Below are 17,352 nucleotides of genomic sequence, written 5' to 3'. Positions count from 1 at the left end.
GCCCTAAACCCCAAACTAGGAGTTTTTTAGCAGTAGCATTAATCTTTTTCTTCTCAAAGTCGCTTCTATCGTATTCAGAAATAGGTTTAGGAATTACCTCGTTTTCTGCATTGGTCTTTGTTACCTCGTAATCTCCTACCTCGATAGCTCGCCAGACTTGATAATTCTCGGACTGTATGAACATCTCCATCCTCGTCTTCCAATAGGCGTAGTACTTCCCATTGAAGAGTGGAGGTCTTTGTGTAGAATAACCTTCAGCTAGTCTCTCGTCCTTCCTACTCTGGAACATGTATTTGTGTACCTGAATCTTTCTGTTCAACCAAGACTCATAAACATCATTAGTCAGAGTTTGTTTTACGTAAGTCAATCATCAAAATATTAAGGTAGTCAATTCAACACCCATGAACGGGAAACCCGACAGATCCGAAAAGCGAAAAATAGCAAAAGCAAACCCCTGATAAATTAAAGACGCCAAATACAAGAAACATCATTCGGCTAGGTGCGGGAAAGCAAATAAACCACATTAGCACAATCAGTGTAAATGAGAATATGTAGGTAACCTTTTTGAGGTGCAACTTGAAGATCGACCCCGCAGATAAGCTAATGAGAATATGTAGGTAACCTTTTTGAGGTGCAGCTTGAAGACCCCACAGATAAGCTTGCATTTTAGCCTGAAGAGTGGAAGACATACGACAATCCCTAGCACAACCCCCAACACCTTATCCGACTATAATTTGTATACACAAGACTTAATTACCTGCCACTTTCTAAAGAGGAGGGCAAGTATGAATCGCACAAAATAGATTCAACGCCACTGCTACAACCAACGTAGTTTGATGTTATTTCTGTAGCAATAAAAGATTCACTATCTTCTTGGATTGATCCATCATCATTCCATGGATGGGAATCACGGGATCCCTTTCTTTTTATAGTCTCCAATTCCATTGCAACTTCCTTCATGGTAGGCCTTTCATCTCCTTTTAACATCAAGCACCATTTAGCTAAATTAGCCATTTGTTGTATTTCTTCAAGTGTGTTCTTGCTTACTATGTTTACATCAAGAATGTCCAATAACCGGCCTTCTTTTATCCTGAGGAGGAAGTAAATAGCGAGACATTTCTCATCTTCGGACCTAATGTTAGAAATTACCTTTTCCCTTGTCAATAGCTCCAGCAAGACGACGCCAAAACTATAAACATCGCTTTTTTCAGTTAGCTCACCTGTCTACATACATTCGGGATCCAAATAACCTCGTGTTCCAATCATCATTGTAGCAAATTGATTTTGGTCGGATGGAATCAATCTTGAAGCTCCAAAGTCAATTACCTTAGCAGTGTAACTTTCATCCAAAAGTATGTTCATCGATTTGATATCTCTATGAATTATTGGTGTTGAGATAGTGGTGTGTAGATACGATAGCACATTGGCAACTTCGGATGCTATATTTAAGCGCACATGCCATTTCATTATGGATGCTTTGGTTGCATCATTTAAGTGGTCATATAACGTCCCATTGTTGATGAACTCGTACACCAATAGTGGTACTTCGGTCTCAAGACAACAACCTGGTAACCTCACCACATTTCTATTGTTGATTTGTGATAGAATAAGAATTTCATTGATGAATTGTTCTACTTGGTTTGGATCCACCTTGAGAGATTTTTTTATTGCCACAGCATTATTATTTGGCAAAATTCCCTTATAAACAACTCCGAAACCCCCTCTTCCAATTATGTTTTTGTCACTATAATTGTTGGAGGCATATTGAATCGACTACCTTAATATTATGATGATTGACTTACGTAAAACAAACTCTGACTAATGATGTTTATGAGTCTTGGTTGAACAGAAAGATTCAGGTACACAAATACATGTTCCGGAGTAGGAACAATAGAGTTTGGAAGACTTGATGATGAATGCAAGCTTTCAAGATGTCCTCACAACTCTATATACTTAGTTACTCAGTGTACGAGCTTAAGAAACAAAAGTGTTGGAAGGAATGGAAGGAATTAAGAAGAAACTCGAAGTTCCTGAAGGAACCTGAAGTTCCCGAAGGAACTTGACGAATGACTCAGAAAGTTTTAAACGAAAGTTTTAAAACGGTTTTCAAAACCCTTAATTTAAGGAAGTGATAAAAATCAATTTTGAAAAAGATTTAAAAAGATTTTATAAATAAATAAATAATTCATTAATTTAAAAAGATAATTTTTAAATTAATTAATTATTTATGTTTTAATTAATAAATAATTATCTTTTTTTAATAAATAATAATTATCTTTTGAATAAGTCTTTAACTGATTTTTAACTTGGTAAATATTGGCTGCTTAAATTAAGGAGCACGTTGAATTTAGGAGTCAAGCTACGGAAATCATGTTCCTAAATTTCCTCTGCCTACATCCCAACTTCTCAGTCAAAGAGAACGTGGGATTAAGGGGGAAGTGGGAACTTGATGGAAGCTTGGTTTAACTCCTTATAAAAACAAATCAACGTTAAGTTTTGAAAGCGAGGAAAAACAATCTTAAGTATTCAGAGCATAGAGTTTCAAAGTGTTTAAAAGAGAAGTTCTTTCCATCCTTAGTCTCTTAAGTTCTTTAGGAAATACTTGTAATCATTGTGTAATTGGGTTTGGGTTGTGAGAGTTGTAAAGTGTGAGACTTGAGAGAGTTGTTTACACTGTACAAGTGATTCGGAGTAGAATCACAAAGTGTGAAAAACTGTGATTGAGGGATCACAGTTGGGTAACTTGAGTTCCTCACGGAACTTGAGTCTAGGCAACGTATTAGTGATTGTAAATCATTTTTACATAGTGAATTTATTCATTGCCTATCTCAGTGTCTTTTCTCTTAGTAGTAGATTTAATTCCGCAAAATTTACCATAGTCTACATACACTACAATTCACCCCCCTCTTGTAGTATACATTGTTCTATCAATTGGTATCAGAGCAAGGACCTCGGAAAAGCAGGAAGCCCTGTCGAGTCAAGTTCCTGGAGGAACAATGTCGAAGGACGAGAGACTAGCTGAAGGTTATTCTACACAAAGACCTCCACTCTTCAATGGGAATTAATACGCCTATTGGAAGACGAGGGTGGAGATGTTCATACAGTCCGAGAATTATCAAGTCTGGCGAGCTATCGAGGTAGGAGATTACAAGGTAACAAAGACCAATGCAGAAAACGAGGTAATTCCTAAACCTATTTCTGAATACGATAGAAGCGACTTTGAGAAGAAAGAGATTAATGCTACTGCTAAAAAACTCCTAGTTTGGGGTTTAGGGCCAGATGAACACACTCGTGTTATGGGATGTAAAACAGCAAAAGAAATATGGGATTTACTAGAAATAACCCACGAAGGAACTCATGAAGTTAAACGTTCTAAAATTGATATACTGCTTTCTAAATATGAACGTTTTGAAATGGGTTCAAAAGAAACTATTCAAGAAATGTTTACTCGTTTTAAAAATATTACTAATGAATTAGTTTCTCTTGGTAGAGTTATTCCTATGGATGAACAGGTACGTAAAATTTTAAGGAGTCTTCCTGAAGATGAACGGTGGAGATCCAAAGTGGCAGCTTTGAAGGAATCAAAGGACTTTACAACTTTCAACCTTGAACAACTTGCAGGTTCCTTAATAACTCATGAGCTTCACCTATCAAACAAAAGCCAAGGAAGTTCAAAGAGCCGAGGAATTGCTCTAAAGGTTGTCCAACCAAGTGAAGAGGATTCCGAATCTAGAGAGGAAGAAGCTGACATGCTAGTCAGGAAGCTAAAAAAGTTGTACCGCAACAAAAGGTTTGGTGACCAAAAGAAAAGGAACTTCAAGAAAAACCAATATTCCAAGGAAACTGGAGGATGCCACAAATGTGGGAACACAGATCACTTCATCAAGGAATGCCCTCTCTGGGAATCTGAAAAAGGAAAAGGCAAACACGGAAAATCTAATACTCCAAACTTTTCAAAATCTGATTACAGGAAAGCCATGATAGCTGCGTGGGGAGACACAAGTTCCGAGGATGAAGAAGAATCCACGGAAGAAGAGACGACAAACCTGTGTTTGATGGCTAAACACAGTGAGTCTGCTAAAAAGTCAGAGGAGGTCGAAGTGAGGGGTAACAACCAATGGTACCTCGATAGTGGTTGTTCTAAGCACATGACTGGAGACAAAACTAGTTTTCTCTCACTGACGGCCTATACAGGAGGAACTGTGACCTTTGGTGATAACAAGAAAGGAAGCATTCTTGCCGTAGGAAAGGTTGGAAGGTCAAGTTCCCAAGCTATTGATAACGTTTTTTTAGTCGAGGGCCTCAAACACAGCTTATTAAGCATATCACAATTTTGTGATAAAGGAAACTCTGTAAGTTTTGATTCTGAAAAATGTAGCATCATTCAGAATAACACTGGGAAATTTTTGCTGGAAGGAACTCGGAAAGGAAACACTTATACAGTGGATCTCAATACAGTTCCGAGGAACAACTTAACTTGCCTTAGTGTCATTGAGGATGATCCTTTACTGTGGCATAAACGTTTTGGTCATGCAAGTTTCTCTTTGATTGATAAGTTAAGAACAAGGAACTTGGTAGAGGGACTTCCTTCAATCAAGTTCCTATGTGACAAAATTTGTGACGCTTGTGTGAAAGAAAAGCAGGTCAGGACATCCTTTAAATCCAAGAAGATGGTGAGTTCCACGAAACCCTTAGAAATAATTCATATGGATTTATGTGGTCCTATGAGAATTCAAAGTAGAAGTCGAAAAAAGAGAATTCAAAAGTCCACAGGTCATCAACTGATACACCTTAGATCCGATCATGGCACTGAATTTGAGAATTTTAAATTTGATGATTTATGTAGGGAACAAGGCTTAAGTCATAATTTCTCAGCTCCAAGAACTCCACAACAAAATGGAGTTGTGGAAAGGAAGAACAGAACCTTAGAAGACATGGATCGAACCATGTTAATAGCCAGCGATCTTCCAAGGAACTTCTGGGCAGAAGCCGTGAATACAGCCTGTTATATTATAAATCGTGTCATGCTAAGGCCTATATTAAATAAGACACCCTATGAACTGATGAAAGGCAGAAAACCGAACATATCTCATCTTAGAGCATTCGGTTGTAAATGTTTTGTACATAATAATGGTAAAAGAAACATAGGGAAATTCGATGAAAGGAGTGATGAAGCCGTATTTCTTGGATATGCTACTAACAGTAAAGCGTATAGAGTTTACAATAAACGTACTATGTGTGTTGAGGAAAGTGTGCATGTTATATTTGATGAAACTAATCCACTTCCATGTACACAAGAACATGAGGACTATGACTTTGAAATAGGTCTAGTACGTTCTCAAGAACAAGAAGAAGATGCAGTAATTCCAAATAAGCAGCCAACTCGAGTAAATGAAAATCATGAAAATCCGGAGAAGGAACTCGACTTACTGACTGAATTTCCTTCGACAGAACAGCCTCAGATTGAAGAACCTGTCGAGGAACCAATAACACAAGAGGAAATCACTGAAGAAGAAGCAACTGGCTCAGAAAATAAGAATAGTCGAGTTACTATCCAAACCTTCCAGCCCAAACCTTGGAAGCACCAAAAGTCACACCCACTGGACAAAATTATTAGTGACTTATGCAAAGGAACTCAGACTAGATCGCAAATGAGGAACTTTTGTGCCTTCAATGCTTTTCTATCTACTTTGGAACCTCGCAACCATAAAGAAGCCTTAGAAGACCCTGACTGGATTATAGCCATGCAAGAGGAACTTAATGAATTCAAAAGAAATCAGGTATGGCATCTTGAACCTAAGCCACTAGATAAAAAGGTCATAGGTTTAAAATGGGTCTTTCGAAACAAACTTGATGAATATGGTACAATTGTAAGAAATAAGGCTAGGTTGGTTGTAAAGGGATATAACCAACAGGAAAGTATTGATTTTGAGGAAACATTTTCTCCTGTTGCTAGACTTGAGGCTATTAGAATTTTAATATCTTTTGCTGCTTTTATGGGTTTTAAACTGTATCAGATGGACGTAAAGTGTGTGTTTTTGAATGGTTTATTAAAAGAAATAGTTTACGTCGATCAACCCCCTGGATTCAAGAATCCAAACTTTCCAAACCATGTTTTTAAACTTGATAAGACTCTCTACGGGCTAAAACAGGCTCCAAGAGCATGGTATGAAAGATTGTCTAAGTTCCTTTTGGAAAATGATTTTAAACGAGGAAAAATTGATAAAACTTTGTTTTTAAAATCTAAAGGAACTAATCTCTTAGTTGTACAGATCTATGTTGATGATATTATATTTGGTGCAACTAACGAATCTTTGTGCAAGTACTTTGCTGACTTGATGTGCAGTGAGTTCCAAATGAGCATGATGGGGGAACTCAATTTCTTTTTAGGACTGTAGATCAAACAAACAGAATCAGGAATATTTATACATCAGCAAAAATTTGTCAAGGAAGTCCTGAAAAAGTATAACCTTGACAGCGCAAAGTCTAACCACACTCCTATGGGAACTAACTCTAGATTAGACAAAGATCCCTCAGGAACTTGTGTGGACCAGACAAAGTACAGAGGTATGATTGATTCCTTACTATACTTAACTGCAAGTTGACCTGACATTTCTTTTAGTGTTGGCCTGTGTGCTAGGTTCCAATCAAACCCCAAAGAATCGCATCTAACAGCCGTTAAGAGAATACTGAGATATCTCAAAGGAACTGACGACTTGAGTTTATTCTACCCAAGAAGTGACACATATGATCTTACTGGATTTGTCGATGCCGACTATGCTGGGGATTTGGTGAATAGAAAAAGTACATCAGGTATGGTCCAATTCCTAGGATCTTGTTTAGTTTCTTGGAGTTCCAAGAAACAGAATACAGTTGCTCTATCCACAGCAGAAGCAGAATACGTAGCAGCTGCGTCATGTTGCTCACAACTGTTGTGGATAAAACAACAATTACGTGATTTTGGCATAGTTCTTGAATGTGTTCCAATATACTGTGATAATACAAGTGCTATTTGCATATCAAAAGATCCAGTACATCATTCACGTGTAAAGCATATTCATGTTAGGCATCATTTTCTAAAAGACAATGTGGAAAAAGGCTCTATTAAACTAGAATTTGTACAAACTGAATATCAAATTGCTGACATTCTAACAAAGCCTTTGAGTAGAGAAAAATTCGAAAAGATGCGATTGGAACTCGGAATGATAAAGCTGAATTGAGCAGTTCTTCTTGGAACCCCAAGGTATGTCTTAGTGAAACGACTGAGCATTGCTATATATAACCTTGGTGTGAAAAAACATAATCTCGAATCTTGCAATGAAAGAGTGTGTAATTCTAATGAGTGTGTGATCATGTGATTATGTTGATGAAGAAGACAAATTAAGCCATATTATTTTCCAAGTTCCTTTGTGAAAAGCTCTGTACAGGTCAACCAGTATTTTACTTTGAAGTAACTTACTGGAATTTTTTTTCTTTCGTAATTTTTATTTTTCTTTATTTTTCAATTTTTATTTTTATCTTTTTATTATTTTTGTTATCTTATAAATTTAAAAACAATAAAAAGATTTTTTTTCTCAATTAGATTTTATCTTTTTTTTTAATTTTTATCATTGTCAAAATAAATCACAACCTTTTCTCTATCCCACTAAACTCTCAACCGTCACCTATCTTTTCACCTCACTTACCACACGCACCCACTCACCTCAAAAAACCCCAAAACACCAACCGCCACTTCCAACCTTCAAAGCTCCTCTAACCAATGAAGAAACCCACCCCTTGAAACCAGAAAACATACTCCATGAAAAATCCCTCTCAAAATTAAGCCTTAAAGTTGTTCGTGGAAAAGTTTGTTTTATTATCGATGTACACTCAGAATCTGAGGAAGAGGGAGATCAACGTGAGGGGGAACTGAATGAGAGGGAAAGCATTGATGAGGAGGAAGACAGTGAGAAGGAAAAAGTAAAAGAGGAAGACAGTGAGAAGGAAGAAGTAAAAGAGGAAGAAAACAGTGAGAAAGAAAAAGAAAAGAAAGAGAAAGACAGTGAGAAAAATGATGAAAAAGAAGAGGAAACAAAGAGTGAAAAAGAAGAGGAAAAAGAGAGTGAAAAAGAGAGAAAAAGTGCAGTAGAGAGGGAAACAGAAGAAGAGAAAGAAATAGAGAGTGAGAAGGAGGAAAAAGATGACAAAGAGGAGTTAGTGAAAGAGCTACTCAAGGAAATTGGAGGCTCTGTTAAATAAACTGTCCCTGTAACAGGTAGAAAAAGGAGAAGCGTTAGACTTGCTTCTTCTAAACCCAGAACACTGAGATCTCAGCTTGTTATTATTGTTGAATTGGATGATGATACATCTAAAGTTTCTGAAGGAACTTCCACCCAAGTTCCTCAGGGTCCGTCTTCCCTTGTTTCTGAAGGAACTCCATCACCACCCCCTATTCCTTCCTCTGTTCACCAAACCACACCTTCTCCACCTGCTTCACAGCCTCGTACTTCTGGTCTCGGCTTCAGTGCTTTTAGCTCTGGTCCAAGTTTCTTGCAAATCCAGGAGGAACTTAAGCTTTTGTCCACTACACTTACACAGAGTATAACTAACCTTTCTTCTAAAGTGGATAACCTGGCTACTAAAGTTGAGGGGCTGCAAACTCAGATGCTTTCTCTGGAAGATAAAGTAAATGCTCATATGGACTCCTCGGCTCAGGAACTCAAAGCTAAAGTGAAGCAAAGTTGTTACAAGACCATTCTCGATGAGATCAAGGATGTTACCTTACCATGAAGCTGCTACCATTTCCTAGCCCTTTGCAAAACAAACCTACCCCACTCTTTCTTGTGATTTATTAAACAGTGATATTGTCCTTCAATTTTATTTTGTTTGGCTTGTTTTGAACACTTTATTTTGTTTTATTTCGGTTTGTATTAAACTAGCTAAGTTTGTCTTTGAATTTGATGTTTTCATTTTGGTTGCATATGAACTGTGTGCGCATGCTTAATCGTTCATGAATTCAGATTTACTACTCCCTCCGTAGTTTAGTACTATATATAGCATGCTCTTTCTATCATTTTGATAATGTCAAAAGGGGGAAGAGAAGAACAAACTCAGAAAGCCGGACTCAAACCGATTCCCTTCAAGTCTTCATCATTAAGTGAAGGTATACTTTCATAATTTATTAATTTCATGAATGATGCAGACTTCTTTATCCTTAGTTTATTTTATTGCTTTAAATAATTTAATTGTTTTATTTAAGTATTGGTTACTCTGATTGCTTGGATGTTTGTTTTGTTTAACCGAGTTTGTTTTTGTTTGTCATCATCAAAAAGGGGGGATATTGTTGAATTGACTACCTTAATATTTTGATGATTGACTTACGTAAAACAAACTCTGACTAATGATGTTTATGAGTCTTGGTTGAACAGAAAGATTCAGGTACACAAATACATGTTCCAGAGTAGGAACAACAAAGTTTGGAAGACTTGATGATGAATGCAAGCTTTCAAGATGTCCTCACAACTCTATATACTTAGTTACTCAGTGTACGAGCTTAAGAAACAAAAGTGTTGGAAGGAATGGAAGGAATTAAGAAGAAACTCGAAGTTCCTGAAGGAACCTGAAGTTCCCGAAGGAACTTGACGAATGACTCAGAAAGTTTTAAACGAAAGTTTTAAAACGGTTTTCAAAACCCTTAATTTACGGAAGTGATAAAAATCAATTTTGAAAAAGATTTAAAAAGATTTTATAAATAAATAAATAATTCATTAATTTAAAAAGATAAGTTTTAAATTAATTAATTATTTATGTTTTAATTAATAAATAAATAATTATCTTTTGAATAAGTCTTTAACTGATTTTTAACTTGGTAAATATTGGCTGCTTAAATTAAGGAGCACGTTGAATTTAGGAGTCAAGCTACGGAAATCATGTTCCTAAATTTCCTCTGCCTACATCCCAACTTCTCAGTCAAAGAGAACGTGGGATTAAGGGGGAAGTGGGAACTTGATGGAAGCTTGGTTTAACTCCTTATAAAAACAGATCAACGTTAAGTTTTGAAAGTGTGGAAAAACAATCTTAAGTATTCTGAGCATAGAGTTTCAAAGTGTTTAAAAGAGAAGTTTCTTCCATCCTTAGTCTCTTAAGTTCTTTAGGAAATACTTGTAATCATTGTGTAATTGGGTTTGGGTTGTGAGAGTTGTAAAGTGTGAGACTTGAGAGAGTTGTTTACACTGTACAAGTGATTCGGAGTAGATTCACAAAGTGTGAGAAACTGTGATTGAGGGATCACAGTTGGGTAACTTGAGTTCCTCACGGAACTTGAGTCTAGGCAACGTATTAGTGATTGTAAATCATTTTTACATAGTGAATTTATTCATTGCCTATCTCAGTGTCTTTTCTCTTAGTAGTAGATTTAATTTCGCAAAATTTACCATAGTCTACATACACTACAATTCACCCCCCCTCTTGTAGTATACATTGTTCTATCAAGGCAGTTTCAAGATCTTGCGTAGTAAAGATTTTTAATGTATCAACATGTCATCCAGAGAGTTTTTCATGTAAAAGCACGCCACCATTTTGTCGAAAAAAACTTTCTCGCATTTTTCTAATTCGACTTTTCCCATGTTTATTGTGCAAAATAAATCCAAAGAGAAGCAAAATTATTATGCCACCACCAATGCCTAGGAGATAAAAAATGTCAGTAGCAACAAATTTAGAGTAATTTGAAACTTGAAACAGGGGCCGGGCAGGGGTATATGCCCCTACTTGCCTGTTGTCATCCTAGAAGGCTAGGACCCAACTATACGTCCACAGACTCCACACTATATCTTTGTACCAATAACAATAACCTTAAATAATTATGCTTTTTATGTCCGTCTTAAATAATATGGAGGTTTTATACAGATTATAAAATTTAGGCCCTCAAGTTTTAATAGCATAATATTTTTAAAAAAAAACAAATTAATTAAAATTACAAATTTACAATCTACTAATTTGGCATCATACAGAAAACAAAAATCAAACTCATAAAATTAGCAATTTAACATCAAAAATAATACTGCAACAAACTAATTGGTTGACAAAAAAAAAAAAAAAAAAAAAAAAAAAAAAAAAAAAAAAAAAAAAAAAAACCCTTTTAGTTTGATTATACACATTACAGAATAGTGCCTACTCAATTTGCTAGGGATATAGTTTATTAGACTCCCAGTTAAACATAGTAGATCTAATGGGATCTAATATACTCATGTAAAATATAATAATAAACGAGGTAGTCTCATTTAATCAATTTGATAAACAAAATTAGTTAATCAATTTGATAAACAAAATTAGTCAATCAATTTGATAAACAAAATTTGTTTATCAAATGGTAAAATGGTAAATAACACAACATATATGTCCAGTCATCGTGACATTTTCGTAGATAAATCAACCACAATGGGACCCAAATTTAATACAAAATTGTTAATTTGTTTACAATTTTGCCATTTAATAAACAAATTTTGTTCATCAAATTGATTAACTGGTATTTTCTGGTAATAAACTCAATTAAAAAGCTATAATAAGAGTATTAAGCTAATACTTCACACTCACACACACAAATATAACCAATCACATATATATGTGCTTGACAAAGGCAGTATAAATAATCGCAGTAAATAATAATAATAATAATAATAATAATAATAAATTCTTCAAAAAAATAAAATAATAATAATAATAATAATAATAATAATAGTACGAAATTAATTTAGGCCATAAATTTGTATAAGCAGTTATAATTCGTTTCTTACCAGCAGTTGTCAAGACCGGTATAAGCCAAGGCTTTATATTAGAAATGCAACCATGAGTTTTGGTTCCATCCCCATGGTAACCCCTTGGACATTTGCAATTATAACTTCCAACTGTGTTGCTACAATACTCTGCTTTCTCACAATCATTCTCTCCCTTGCACTCGTCGATGTCTAATAAAACAAAAAACAATCAACCTCAAAATCTTAAGTAACATTACTGTTGTTAGAGCAAGATTAGCCCTGAGTCTTAAGACTCTAAGTGACATCATCATTTTTAGATTTTGTGATCTTAAGACAAGACTTTGTTTTTTTAATGCATTTAAGAAGCTAAGTCTTAACAAAGAAGTGGCCATGGAGTCTTGAAAACTCAAGACTCAGTTTTTAAGACTCAACTCTACACACTATACACAGTTTTTTCCCTATATATACATCAAAACTTAGTGTTTTGATTAAAAAAAAACAAAACTTTTTTTTAATTTCTTAAATACATTAAAATCTATGTACAATAAAAAAAAAATCTATGTACGTTAAAACGTGTGTATGTTGTTTCAAAAAAAAATTATAGATATGTACGTTGTTTTTAATTTTTTATATACAAAATCATATTGTTTGTTTTATTTTATCTTAATTACCTTACTTGACCTGTTTCTTTTATCACGCTTGTCAATGCAAAAATTTAACGGTCAATAACTTTAATTCTCCATAATTAAAAAATATAAAAGTTATATATTATGATAGTACTTATTGAGATGAATTCAAAATGATCCAACATAAATATGTTTTTCCTTACATATTATTCACAAAACACGGTCAAAGGAGGGGTGGTGAATAGTGTAAAAGTCAAAGCGGGTCAAGTAAAAAAAAACGGAGGAAGTATGTACTTATCTTGTTGCCAAAAAAAAAAAAAAAAAAAAAAAAAAAAAAAAAAAAAAAAAAAAAAAAACATACCAATCATGATTTAACAATAATTATCAATTTAAATTATCTTGTATTTTAATTATCCTTTTTTTTTTTGTTATTGTTTGTTGGTTTCCAATATTTATCATGTATGTACCTAGTCTTAGGATTGAAGAGATAAATCTGATTAAGTCTTAAGAAGTCTTAACATAATTAAAATTAAAATAAATAATTAAATTTAATATAAAATCTGATGTGGAAATTAATTAAAATCTTAAGATCAGACAGGGCTAATCTTGCTCTTAGTCACTGTCTTCGCTTCTTATTATTTGTGAGACATAAAATATTATATTATTGTAAAATAATAAGAAACGGAGATAGTAGTTAAAACAAATTTTGGTAAACAATAAGTTAATCTTATACCTGTGCATCCATTAGGAAGGTAAGGGTTGCCTGAATAACCATCTGTGCAGTTGCAACGATACCCAGTTTCATGTACAGGATCATAACAAAATGCGTTTTCCTTACAAAGGCAACTCCCATCTTTTATCGCCGCTGCACAATTGTTTCGTCCAATAGTCCAACTGAATACTACTGGAAAATGCAAGTTTTCGTAGTAGTCCACAGTTTGAGTTAAATTTCGATAGTTAAATGTAAAAGCATCTTTTGCCACCGGAAATGCAACACTACATGGGTTAAAAGTATAAACAGATACATGGTTGTTAAAGCTTATTAATACAACTTGAGTGTTTCTTATTCCACTGGGTATGGAGGCTTGACAGCACCCGATGCCAGAACATTCATCACCGATCGCATCTTCTAGCTCCACGCATTTAGTCATACATCCCGTTTCATATTTCTTACCACCTCGATCTCCCGTAAACCAGGCAGAGGTGTCACACCCTATAGCAACTAACATGTTTTTGTTGCTTGACAGTGTAAATGTTGTTGACAAGTGGAACCCGACTTGATGGTGTTGAAGCCTGTCGGTATGGTTGTAACAATCGTAAGAAACATGATGAAGTTGAGTGCGGAGTTCTCCCTCTATTACTGAAATGTTAAGTACCTCAAAGTTGATACCTAAAATTGGTGTAGGAGGGATCTTAGTATTATTACATGTAATTCGGAAGGATGTATCGTTATTTGGTGGTTTATAGTAACAACCATCTTCAATACCGAAGGGGTAAGGAATGCTCATATTTCCACATTTCTCTGAACAATTTGGGGCGATTACGAGGGGTGACACTACTTTGTCTCCGCTGATCACTGGTGTCAATGTCACCAACACCCAAACTGTTAGTAGAAGAGCATAACTTGAATAAGCCATGCCTACATATAAGGGTATTATCATGTAAAGGAGCTAGTTTTATCAATTTAAAAGGTAGAAAAGAGTGTTTTTTTGTAAAGGTTTTCAAAATATTAGAGGAGCTAGTTCTAATCAATTTAAAGGGTAGAAAAAAGAGAATGTTTTTTTGTAAAGGTATTAGAAAATTATAGGAGCTAGTTTAATCAATTTAAAGGGCAGAGAATTGCATTGAGTGCAAAATATCAAAAGAACCATTATGAATATTTAAAGCGGAGAGGGCACTTTTGAAAAAAAATGATAAGAATATTGAAATATATATATTCCTAAGCCTCAATCATCAGCTTAAGTTTTTAGCTGAGTTGGTCCTCTAACATTATATCAGAGCCAGCGTGACACAAAGGTCACAAGTTCGAATCTCATCCACCTCTACTTTGAAGTGGAATATTTCACGTAGCATATGAGGGCCCATGCTACATCCACATTTAAGCCTAAAGGTCTTCATATGAAGACGAGTGATAGAGTATTAAAACATATTTTTGGGCCTCAACCATCAGATTAAGCTTTTGGTTGAATTGGTTCTCTAACAAAAACATGTTTTGTGCGGGGTATAGCATTTCCAACTTTGATAAAATGTACGAATTAAATTTACACCATTGAATTAAAGTAATTTACGTTACTTTAACATTTGTAAAGCTGATGTCAAAAAAAAAAAAAAAAAAAAAAAAAAAAAAAGTAAAGCTAGTAGAGCCCATTTATACTCCCTAGTTTCCAATAATAATGCAATATAAATTGATGGTGGTATACTGGTATTCAAGCTCGCTCCCTACAATATCCATAGGGCAACTTTGATCCATGTTTCATTATCTTTAAAATGTTGGGTTGTGCAAAAGACAGACAGTACAATAATGGAAGTCAAAAAGGAAATGCACCATTTATTCAATTATTATTAGGAAAATTTGATATGAATTGTCCCTACTTTTAGTGAACACAAAATAATAATCTAGCTCATTTTTTTTTATTATATGTAATAATATAATCTCAACTTATATAGGTATTTTCTTTATAAAACTCAAATTTATTTTTTTATTATGGATCTTGTTTACGAACGCTCTCCTGGCGTTAGATAAACATTTACTTGTAAAATAATTCTTAAAATGGTATTAATTTAGGAATGTATGCCAAACTTACATGTCAATCGGTGCAATAAATTGTTCATTTTAATTCATTATTCCTATTTTAGTTATCTTATCCAACACCCTTAGGACGTTCGTTAACTTTTGCCTTATAATTAATAGTCTCAAACGAGATCAACAAAAGCAACAAAAATAATACTTTGGATTATTTTAGGATGTTAACTACTTAAGTTGGGATGATTATTCAAGAATAATCAGTAGTTATGATTATTCATTATATATAAAAAAAAAATCCTTATTATATACTTCCTCCGTTCTTTTTTACTTGACCCGCTTTGACTTTTACACTATTCATCACCTCTCCATTGACCGTCTTTTTTGAATGATATGTAAGGAAAAATATATTCATATGATATCTTTTTTAATTCGTTCCAATAAGTACTATCGTAATATACAACTTTTATAATTTTTACTTATAAAGAATTAAAGTTATTGACCGCTAAAGCTTAGCATTGTCAAGCGTGATAAAAGAAACAGGTCAAGTAAAAAAAGAACCGTGAAAGTATTATACAACTTGTATCCTCTATCTTATTTTGTTTGTCCTATTTGAAATTTATAAGGAAATTCCAATGGAAATAGAATATTGTAGTTTTAACGGTTTTACATAATTCAAAACATAGATATTTGAGATCTTGTTAGATTAGTCTTCAAGTTTAATTTTTAAATATTATGCAACTGTTAGAATATTTGCATTACATAGTTTGAGATATTTAATTTATTGTATTGAAAAACGTCGTGTAGATATTAAATGGGATAAACATTTCGAAATAACTGGATGAAATAATATTTTGGAAGATCGTCAAAAACCTTGATGTGGGTGTGTGAGAACGAGGAGAAGCGAGGAATAGGGGCTTTTTTTGAAGAGAGGAAAGTGCCGAGAGCTAATACACATACAATCATTGTATGTTGTCCCTACATACAACACCACTAGAAATTTGACACATTATTAAAAAAGGAGAGAAAATTAGGAGTTAAATATAAATTGAATTCTAATAGAACATGGGCTCATTATTGTAGCCAATAAAAATATGACAAAGTAAGGTTGTATGTGGGGATTACATACACCGTGCCCAAGTAGATTGTTTTCATTTTCTTCACTGTGAGTGAAGATTTGAGATCGAGAGAAAAAAACAAACTTTTAATTAAATCGGATGTACATACAATATTGTACATCCGTCATAAAGTTACACCTAAAATGAGCAAAAGCTACCCTAATATTTAAAAAAGAAGTTATTCTGACATAAATAAAAGTTACAAAGTATTTATACTTTAATTTATTAATAAAAGGTAACCAAAAAATTATAAAGTGACCCTAAATTTAATAAATTAAAGTGACCACTACTAGAAAATAGTGAAATAACGACGGAAATTTTTCGTCAGAAACACCCGGTTTTCCGTCGGAAAACCCGTTTCCGACGAAAATTCCGTCGAAACTGGTTGTCGCAATACACTTTGTCGGAAAACGCACTTTTCCGACGAAAATTCCGTCGGAACCACTTTGCCGACGGAAATCAGTCCATCTGATGGGATTTTCGGGCCTGGGATAGTTCGTCGGAAATTTCCGACGGACTATATTCCGCCGGAAATTTCCGACGGACTATATTCCGCCGGAAACTTCCGACGGAAAATCCGTCGGTAAATGCTTAAAAAAACAAAAAAAAAAAGCCACCCCCACCACCGCACATCACCAACCCCACACAAGCCAACCTAACCCGTACCACCATCCACTACCCCCACCACTAGCCACCACCGCACAGCACCAGCCCACCTAACCCGCACCACCACCCACTACCCCCACCACCAACCACCATCACACAGCACCAGACCACCTAAACCAAACCCACCCAAACCAAACCTAGATCTACAACCCTAACCCAAGCCCGATTCAGCCGAACCCCCCACCCTAAGCAAAACACCCCCACCAACAACCTAAAATCACCACTGTGGCTACCAATAACCACCGTCACCACCAAAAATTATCAATAAAATTAAAGAAACGATTAAAATCCTTAACCATTACCCACAAAACCCTTCCACCACCATAAATCGTAAAAAAAAATCCAATAAAACAACTTAAAATCAAAATTGAAAATAAAAAGATACATACCTTAATTCAATCATATATAACCTCGAAATTGGGTTTAAAAGGACAAATTCGACCATCAAAACTCTAGATCTAGAGTTT

General features: G+C 34.6%; 1 pseudogene; it reads right to left on the bottom strand.

Moving 5' to 3' along the window:
* Nucleotides 1–289: 289 nt before the first annotated feature.
* LOC110710518 lies at nt 290–14,147 on the bottom strand (annotated as a pseudogene).
* Nucleotides 14,148–17,352: the final 3,205 nt, after the last annotated feature.

Source organism: Chenopodium quinoa, unplaced genomic scaffold (genome assembly GCF_001683475.1).
Source record: "Chenopodium quinoa cultivar QQ74 unplaced genomic scaffold, ASM168347v1, whole genome shotgun sequence".
Classification (NCBI taxonomy): Eukaryota; Viridiplantae; Streptophyta; class Magnoliopsida; order Caryophyllales; family Amaranthaceae; genus Chenopodium; species Chenopodium quinoa.
Note: the sequence above shows the minus strand (reverse complement) of the source record. Positions and strands in the feature narration are given on the sequence as shown.